We start from the raw sequence: 9,922 nt of genomic DNA, 5'->3' as shown, positions 1-9,922 counted from the left end.
AAAGTGGAGATAGCTTTAAATTAAAATTGGACAATCATGCGATGACTTCAAAAATCTGTATAGATTAGCTAATAGAAGTAAAATGTTAAGCAAAAAGGCACAAATCAATAATATCTCAAACACACTAATAAGTTTACTTCAGGCATAGAGGAAATGCATATTTTTTTTAAAAATTCCATGAGGATCTTAATAAATGATTATAAAATTGACAAGCATTTAAAGAAAATATTGCTAATAAACTTACTGACCAACAAATATCTCTATTGAATAAGCTTATTACCCTAACAGATGTTAAAGAAGCTTTAAAATGGTTAAGCTTCAGTATTAGATAGTTTAAGTATGGAATTATATATTTTTTTCTGTTAACTATTTTGGAATTACTGAGTGATGTTTTCAGGATAATTCAGAGTGACAAAATAATTCCTGCCTCGTGGATTTTTTTTGTAATCTCACCTATACTTAAACAAGGAAAGGATAATAAGTTAGTTAGTTTCCTTATATAAACCTGTTTCATGTAGGCTATAAAACATTTACTTCTATCTTCACTACAAGATTAAAAGATATAGCAGATAAATTAATTAATAAATATCAAACAGGATTTATAGTATCAATAAATTAATGTATGATAATATAACAAGGGTAGTAAATATCTTAGATTTAGTAAAAGGAATGATCAAGAACTTGGCCCTAATGAGCTTAGATAGCAATACAGTGTTTGATTATGCAGATTGGAACTACTTGTTTAAAACTTTACAAGTGTTTGCATTTCCAGAATAATTTATTGGAATATTAAAAACCTGTATAGAGACTCCAAAGCATATGTTAAAATCGGATCTTACATTTCTCAAGGATTCATTTGAAATGAAAACACAAAGCACCTTGTCCCCTCTACTAATTGCATTAGTTATTGAACCCTTAGCTAATAGTATGAAAATGTAAAAACTGATGAATTCTCAAGTAACAAGGATAATCAATCTAAAATAAATCTTTTTGCAGATGATATTTTACTAACTATAGGAGATTTAAATTATACAATCAAAGAACTAGATAAAAAATAGAAAGGATTCAATAAGTATCTCTGCTGAAATTTAATAATAATAAAACTGAAACTTTAGTATTAAATCAATTACTAGACAGTAAGTTTAAACATAAATATAAATATAATTGGGAAGGAAAAGAGCAAAAAGATATAGGAATAAAACTTGATGAAGATGCTAGTAAGATTATTAACAAAAATTTGAAATAATAATTGAAGAAGTGTTACTTCTTATTAAAAATAGAATGAATGTTTTATTTACTTTTGAGGATAGAGTAGTACTTATTAAAATAATTATATTACCCAAGAGTTTATTTTGCATTCCATAGCTTCAATACCTGACAAAAAAACTTTTAAAGAAAATGGAAAAATGTTAACTTCATTCTTATGGTATCCTAAAAAGCTGGGAATTGCTTATAGAAATCATATAATACTATGGGAGTTGGCTGGTATTAGCTTCCCAGATGTAGAATATTATTCCATCACTGCACATTTTAACTATTTTATACTCTGGATAGACTCAACTTACAGTAGTCAATTGAAACTGTTCAGAAGCAGATTATGCTAAATTCTTATAAGTTTATCAAATATGATAAATTAGTAATATGTAACAAGCCTTTCATCTGGTTAATAAAATTTACCTTAGAATGAAATTAATTTCCATCTTTAGACTCTACATATCTGAAATCAATTCTTAAAACAGTTATGAAGTATGTCTTAAAACTCCATTAATATCAAAATGGATTTTTTTGTGCTTTCCCATTACACACACTGATAGACAATGAAACTCAGATCAATGTTAAAATGAATTTACTAAAAAGGGATACTTTAGAATTATGGTCTGATTGCTTTGAAAAAGGAAACACTAAGTCCTCAGAATATTTAATGAAATATTATAAGTTGGATGAATCTGTTAACCAGTTAATATTATCTGTCAGTAAGAAATTAAATGAATATGTAGATAATATGAGTGAAGAGGAACTGAACACTATTTCTTCATTATATGAATACGTAAATGCTATCATAGAAGGTAAATTGACCTAGAAAGGAAGCTTGTCCAAGTTATATTGTTAATTATAAATAATAATTTTGATGCAAAATTCTGGAACTTTTTAGATAGTAGTGGATTAAGTGACTCAATAGATGATAAGAATAAAACTTTGTTACTTAAATTAGTTAGTAAAACTTCAAGTTTATACTGGAAAGCTTTTATGTGGAAATATATACATAGAATGTTTGTTACTCCTTATAAAACATCTAAGTTTAATAATATGACTTCTTCAATTTGTTGGAGATGTAGTAAAAAGTAAAAGCTGATTGGACATGTTTGTGGATTGTAAAAAATTAAATGTATATTGGGAAGAAATAAATATATTTTAAGGGGTTACAGTCTGATACGTGCTCTTTAACTAGGTCAGTAATACTAATGAATATTCCACTTCCTGTATCTGTAAAAGCCAAACAACAAAAATATTTTGGAATATTTTGGCAGTTGCTAGAAAATTTATAACAAAATTGGAAATCAAACTCAGTTCTTACATTCAAAATATTTTTAAATTTAACAGCAATACTATGTAAAACTGAAAAAGAAGTGATCAGAATAGGATCATAGGAGGTTAGTAGGCTATTGGCCTTGAGGGCCTTATAAGCCTAGTCAAGAGTTTAGTCCATGTTTAGACAAATTGGTACCTGATGCCCCTGTCCAGCAGGGACACAGGTGGAATCCCAGGGGTATATTTTCTGTTTCCCATCCAGTTATCCAGGTTACACTTAAAAAGGGGTAAAGAGGTACTCTGCTTGATGTGGAGAGGGAGTCTATTCCATAGATGGGGGAGTCTCTGGGACACAAATCTGTCCCACCAACAAATCTTGTTGATGTCACAGACAAAGTTGAGGCTGAGCATGGGGGTTACTCAAGTGGAGTTTGTCTTGTGGATACAGCAGTCCCATCAAGGTGGGGTCCGTGATTGCCTTGTATGCCAGACAGAGGTCACCTCTGAGGAGTCTATATGAAGCTCAATAGAGAGATAAGGCTTTTAGCCTATCTGTGCATGGTAGATGTTTGAGGCCCTGGATTCTCCTGGTGAGGAACCTCTGTGGTCTCTCCAGCTTCTGCATGTGCTTTGCAAGGTACATGCTGAAAGGGGCATTGTACTCAATGATGGAACTTGTAAGGGAAGAATACAGGGATGTTATGACCTCCTTGTCCCTCGATGAGCTACCCTTACTTATGAGGTGGGCCATGTAAAAGGATGTCCGTACAATGGAAGCAACATGGTAGTCAAAAGTCAGGTTGCTATCAACCTGGGTGCCCAAATCCCTCACGACTGATTGCGTGCTTAGGACATTGTTAGTAATGTGATAATTTGCAGGGATGTCACTCTCCCCAAAGGGGATGATGATGTATTTTTTGGTATTCAGCTTGAGGCCATGTTTCTGGCATCAGTCATTTGTCTAAGTAAGACCCTCTTGGAGGATGTCCACATCACTATTGGAACTGATGACAGCACCCAGCTTGCAGTCATCTGCAAACATGGTCAGCCATAGCTCACTGGTTTTGGCCTGCACCTCAGAAAAGTAAATCTCAAATAACAGAGGCCCCAAGACCGAACCCTGGGGTATGCCACTTGTTATGGGTCTACTACTTGAGGTGGCTTCCCCTATTTTGACTAAATGGGTTCTATCAATGAGCCAGTTTGCTACCCATCTGGTTACATATGGATTGATGCCTAGTTGAGAGAGTTTATCTGTTATGCCCGAGTGGGGAATACTGTCCAAGGCTTTGGCCAGGTCAAGGTAGGTGGTGTGCACCATCTTTCCCTCGTCCATAGCTTTGGTGACTGTCTCAAAGAAGTCGACCAAATTTAGCAGAGTGTTCCTATTAGATGACCGAAGATGCATTATATTGAATGCATGTTGGTCAAACTTAAAACAAAGAAAACGCCATATAGCAAAGCGGCTTTTAAGTGAATTCTTTCCCAGGGAAAGAATTTGCTTGGCCGCTTCCATTACTTTGCCGTTTTCGGCACTGTAGTGCAATGTCGGAGTTGGTATATTTAAGTGGGGGTGGGGGGTGGGGGGCACAGCACTTTATGTATTATTTCAATATTTTTTTCTTCCTTTTTTTTGGAACAGTGATTTTTTTCCCTTGAAAAAAAAAATCACTGTTCTTAGCTTTTGAGATTGTAAGCTTTCGCTTACATGGGTTCGATTATTCAGCGTTCGCTTTTTTAAGTGTTCGATGATATAATATAGACCTTTAGCAGACATGAACTCCCATTGGTGAAGCCAAACTGTGTGGGATCAAGTGTTTGGAGGTTGCCATCGTCCTTGTTAATGAGGTCCATGATAATCTGTTCCATGGCCTTGCAGATCAGGCTAGTTATGCTGATGGGTCTATAATTTCCTGGATTGGAGGACGCTCCACCTTTGTGTAAAGAAGAGATGACAGTGGCTGTTCTCCACTCAGCTAGGACAAAGCCAGTACTCGGGCTTTGTTTGAATAGGGTTCCTAATGGTGCTGTAAGTTTCTGCCTGAGTTCACGAAGGATGAGGCCCGGGATATTACCGGGTCCCATGAAGGCTGTATTTTTTTACTTTGAGAGAGCAATGATGACCTGTTCCCTAGATATAAGGGGAAGGGTGCAGGTACTGGGGATGTCCTGATTTACTGATGGAAGGACAGAGTGGTAAAGTTTTCACTGAATCTGTCAGCCAGCAAGTTTGCTATATCTACAGCATTTGCATATGTGGTGTCCTTGATCACCAGTTCTGAACAGATCTGGGTGCTTCCTTTGAGCTTATGGACATATGTGAAGAAGGCCTTATGATTGTTTCTAGTAGAGGTGGACAATTTGGACTCAAAATTTGCTTTGGAGGATTTCACTAGTGCTCTTATTTGCTTGTTCAGGCTAAGGAGACATTGCTTTCAATTGGGCACCTGCTTCTTCTTGGTCTTGGACAGCAATTCTTTCCTTTTGTTATAGAGTTTATTTATTGCAGCTGTCCACCAGACAGGTTTACTCTTCCTTGCAGAGGATGATTTAGTCCTGTCGGGTATTCCTGATTACATGCATCTATATAAATGCTCGTATAGTGCTTTGGTGTAGTTTTGGCTATTAGTGCCAGTTCCTACGGGGGGGGGGAGGGGCCTGTGAAGCTGTTTATACCATCCCTCAGGAGGCTGTAATCAGCTTTGGAGAAGTTTTTATGTCTGATCCTTGCTAGAGAGGGATTGGGGGAGATAGTGACTTCGAAAATGACCGGTTTGTGGTCGGATCTTACCAGGGAGGATGATACTTTAGGGATGCTGCAGTGGTTACTCGTGTTGATTAATACCAAGTCCAAGATATTATCACCTCTTGTGAGGGTATTGACTAGCTGTTCCAAGGCATTTGCATTGACAAAATCAAGGAATCTCTGGGCATTTGTGTTCTGGCATGAGTAGTTCTTTCAATCTATGTCTGGGAAGTTAAAGTCACCCAGGATCAGGTAAAGGGTTGAATCTTGATAGATTTGAACAGGTCCAAATAGGCAGACTGGGTATCTTGAGTCAGATTTGGGGGCTGGTAACTAGCTATGATTTGAATAGGGGTCTTATCAATGGTTAACTACACCTGGAGTGTCTCCTGTGCATCATACTGTTTGACCACCCTGGAAGTGTGTATGTCTTTAATGTATATTGAAACTCCACCTCCTTTGGCTTTACTGCCCACAGTTTGGGGTCTGAATGTGTGATAGGATGAGTAGCCAGGTAAGGCTAGGGTGGTCTCCTCAGCTTTGAACCAGGTTTCTGTGACTACACAGATGTCAGCATTTGCCAGGGTTAGGAATGCTTGCAATGAGTGCAGTTTCATGTTTAGACTCCTAGCGTTTAGCAGCATGACCTTTAATTTGTGTTTTGTTGAAATGTTTGATTGGTAGTTTTAACCTCATCACTTTTCCTAAAAAAGACACTATAGGGGAGGCAAGAGCCTTTGCCAGAAACCTGAAACCCAGGTGAGAAAGATGCAGACCATCTCTGGCAAAGCACTGTGGTCTGTCGATCATATCTTTCCAGGCTGTCAGGTACTGCATCCCCCTGGAATGACACCAGAAACTAAGCCAGTTGTTAAAGTCAATAATTTTCTGTTTTTACTGAGGAATCATTCTGGGTGATGGCAGAATGCTGCTTCAGGCTAGGGACATACCTGTCTGGGACACATAATCAGTGAGCTCAATCATGACTCTCCTCATATAGCCCAGAGAGGTACGTCTCAAGTCATTCATGTCAACATGGACTATGACAGAGTCAGAACAGTACCTGTTGTTGAGCGACTTGAGTGTGTATGTGATATGGCAGATCCTGGCACCTGATACACAACTAACTGTGACTTTCTCCTTATCCAGCCTGGTGAGAGGCACATCTGTGTGTCTCACAATGGATTCTCCTATGACTAAAATGTTGGGATTATGGTGATGTCTTAGTGGCTATGAGGCAGAGGTGTGTGGACTATGCATGGTATGTGGTGATATATAACATTATATTTGATGTATAATGCTTGTAAATGTAAACTTGTTAGTATGGTTTGATTGCTTTTATATAAATGTAAGTTTGCCTGTGTAACAAGTGATAATTCAATAAAGGTGTTAAAATAAAAGCCAAAAAATCATTTGAAGGCGGAATAAGTTTTAAGAGAAGGCAATCACTGAATAATTTATATAATGTTGCTTAAATTATAGGTTCATAGGTTCGTACTAGGCTATCTGGCATTTATAAGCCTAGCCAGAGTGTGTGTGGCTTTCACCACCCCTTAGGATGAGAATACTACGCCCTTTTAGGGTTTAGTTTACTGTGCCTCTGTCTAGTAGTGACACAGAGATGACCCCCGGGGTAAACCTACGATCTCCCATCCACTCGTCAAGATTTCTCTTGAATAGAGTTAGTGAGGGGCTCTGCCCAACATGGATTGGGATTCTGTTCCAGAGTGTAGGGAGCCTCTGGGTTATGAATCTGTCCCCCCAGCACGTCCTATTTATTTCTGTGTTGAGGTTTAAGTCTCTTGCTCTTGTGGCTCTGGTGGATTTGGATTTACTGAGGTGGAGCATGTCCATTAATTCCGGATTGGACATGGCCTTGTACATCAGGCACAGATCACCTCTGAGTAGGCGGTATGCAACTGAATAGAGCTGGAGTTTTTCAGTCGGGCAGCATATGACATATGTTTAAGACCCTTTATCCTCTTGGTGAGGAACTTTTGGGGTCTTTCCAACTGCTGCAAGTGTCGGGTAAGATACATCCCAAATGGGGCATTGTACACAATCATTGGCCTGATAAGAGAAGAGTACAGGGGCACAATGACCTCTCTTGATCTAGATGTGAAACCCTTCATGATAAGGTGGGCAATATAGAAGGTCTTCCTAACCACTTTGGCAATGTGAGTGTCAAATGAGAGGTTACTGTCAACCTGGGTCCCTAGGTCCCTGATTACCTCTTCTGTACTTAATGGATTACCACCTATGTGGTAATTTGTGGGTACCTTGTTTTTCCCAAAGGGTATGACTATACATTTTTTGGCGTTCAGCTTAAGGCCATGGCTCTGGCACCAATTATCTATTTCTATGAGGCCTCTCTGAAGGATGTTTGTGTCCGCTGGAGTATCAATTATGGCGCCCAGTTTGCAGTCATCTGCGAACTTTGTCAGCCACAATCCTCCTACGTTTGCCTGTACCTCAGAAAAATAAATGCTGAACAAGAGGGGTCCCAGGACTGAGCCCTGTGGGATACCGCTTGTGACTGGCTTAGAGTCTGACATAGCTCCAGCAACTCTGACCCTGTGGGTTCTGTCCTTGAGCCAGTTTGCAACCCATCTTGTGACATATGGGTTTACATTTAAGCTGGTGAGTTTGTCTATGATGCCCGAGTGGGGTATTGTGTCAAAGGCTTTTGCAAGGTCAAGGTAGGCTGTGTGAACTGCCTTACCCTCATCAATGGCCTTAGTGACTGTTTCAAAAAAGTCGATCAAGTTCAAAAGACAGGATCTGCCTTTGACAAAGCCAAATTGGGTAGGATCCAATGTCTGTAGGTCCCCAATGTCTTTGTTTATGAGTTCCATAATGATCCTCTCCATAGCTTTGCAGACCATTTTACTCACTCAGTATTTCTGATAGAGTAGTCTGTATGGAACTTTTGAAGTCTTCTAACTGTTTACACTCCCCAAAAATATGTTCCTAATTACATCTTTCTTCCCCATCACACCACCAACATTTGCTATCTACCTGAGGAAAAAGTCCTCAGAAATTTTATAGAAAAACACATATTTTATGAATAACAGATCACAAACAAGAAGCAAAAATCTGGACATTCTTCAACAATTTGGGCAGTTGAGAGGAATGCCTTAAAATACAAATGTTCCTTCAAAATAGGGACAGTTGAGAGGGCTGTGTGGGTGAAACTGCTCAAGCAATAGTAACATGTAAAAGAAAAGGAAGAATGATATAACATCAAACACAGTTTTAAAATCCTTTCAGAACATCAACTCTCAGGAAGTTGTCATTTTACTGTTGGTAGTGTGTGTATGTCCATGTATGTATGTAATATACAAGTAAATAATACATCTTATGCATAGTGACTGAGCATGCATGCTGAAACTGCACTTTACAAAATGCTAGTACCTGGAAAGTCCATAGAATAACGTTTGCATCAACATGCATTTTCTATTTTCTTGAAAAAGAAATATGAAACTGTAATGTGTGCCATTATTGACTGTAATATTCTTTGATTTATCAGAATCAGAAAAAAAAGAAAAATGTTATGAAAGACAGTGCAAACTCTCCATTTACTAAAGAGTTTCTAAAAAGTAATAAAATGACCAATGCCACTTAATTTACTGTCTTCCCCCAACTCAGATGGCATTATTGTATTGTAGTACCCCCATGATCAGACTGCAGAGAAGTGGTTGTTGTCTGTGTGACTGACATGCCAAATGGCCGTGATGTCATATGCACATAATACATCATTGACTGATATGCAGATTTGCTAGAGACATCATGAATACATTTGATTTTGACAGCTGGGTGTTGGATGCTGTTATCAGAGAACTGGTCAGGAGCTACTGAAGTTTAGCTGCTATTTTACAAAACCTGAGGAAATGTCTACATTCAATGACAATTGCCTAAATGAAATTACTTCTTCTTTAAGCTCAGTGATATCATTCTTAAAATCATTTGGCATTCTGCCAGAGGAGAAAAATTGCCTTAAGTGTGGCTATAAGGCATCCCTTGTTTCTCATAGATTATCCTTCACTTGGAAGTATACCTCAAGGAAATGCAAAAGTAAAAATGGTATGCTGACTGGAACTTTTTTTTTTTAAGTAGATTGCCTCTCTGCTTGTGAAAATAGTCTACTGGTGGGTCAGGAAAATCCCTATCAGTACAGCTGCAGACCACCTTGTTGTGGCTGTTAAATCAATGGTGGATTGGTATCAGTTCTTAAAAGATGTCTGCACTTGGACATTTCTCCAGGACCCAATATTACTTAGGGGTCCTGGAAAGGAAGTCCAGATTGACGAAAATGTTTAGTAAGAGCTAAGTATAATCATGGGAGACGTGGCAAAAATGGACAGGTGGGTGTTTGGAATGTATGACTGTAGTGAAAAAGTTGGTTATCTTACTTTTGTAGATAGATGAGATGCAGCCACATTACTACTGATCATCCAACAGTATATTTTAACTGGAACACCCGTTATTTCTGACCAACAGGAAGATTACCAAGGCATTGCTCAAATACTAGGGATGAAATACACCCATCAAACAGTCACTCACAATCAAACTTCATGGATCCAGTTACGTGTGCCCACACCAATGCTGTGGAGTGCATGTGGTTGCATTGCAAGAAGCAATTTAAAG

Source organism: Protopterus annectens, chromosome 12.part0 (assembly GCF_019279795.1).
Source record: "Protopterus annectens isolate FY-2018-M chromosome 12.part0, PAN1.0, whole genome shotgun sequence".
NCBI lineage: Eukaryota > Metazoa > Chordata > Ceratodontiformes > Protopteridae > Protopterus > Protopterus annectens.
This window is presented reverse-complemented; position numbering follows the sequence as displayed.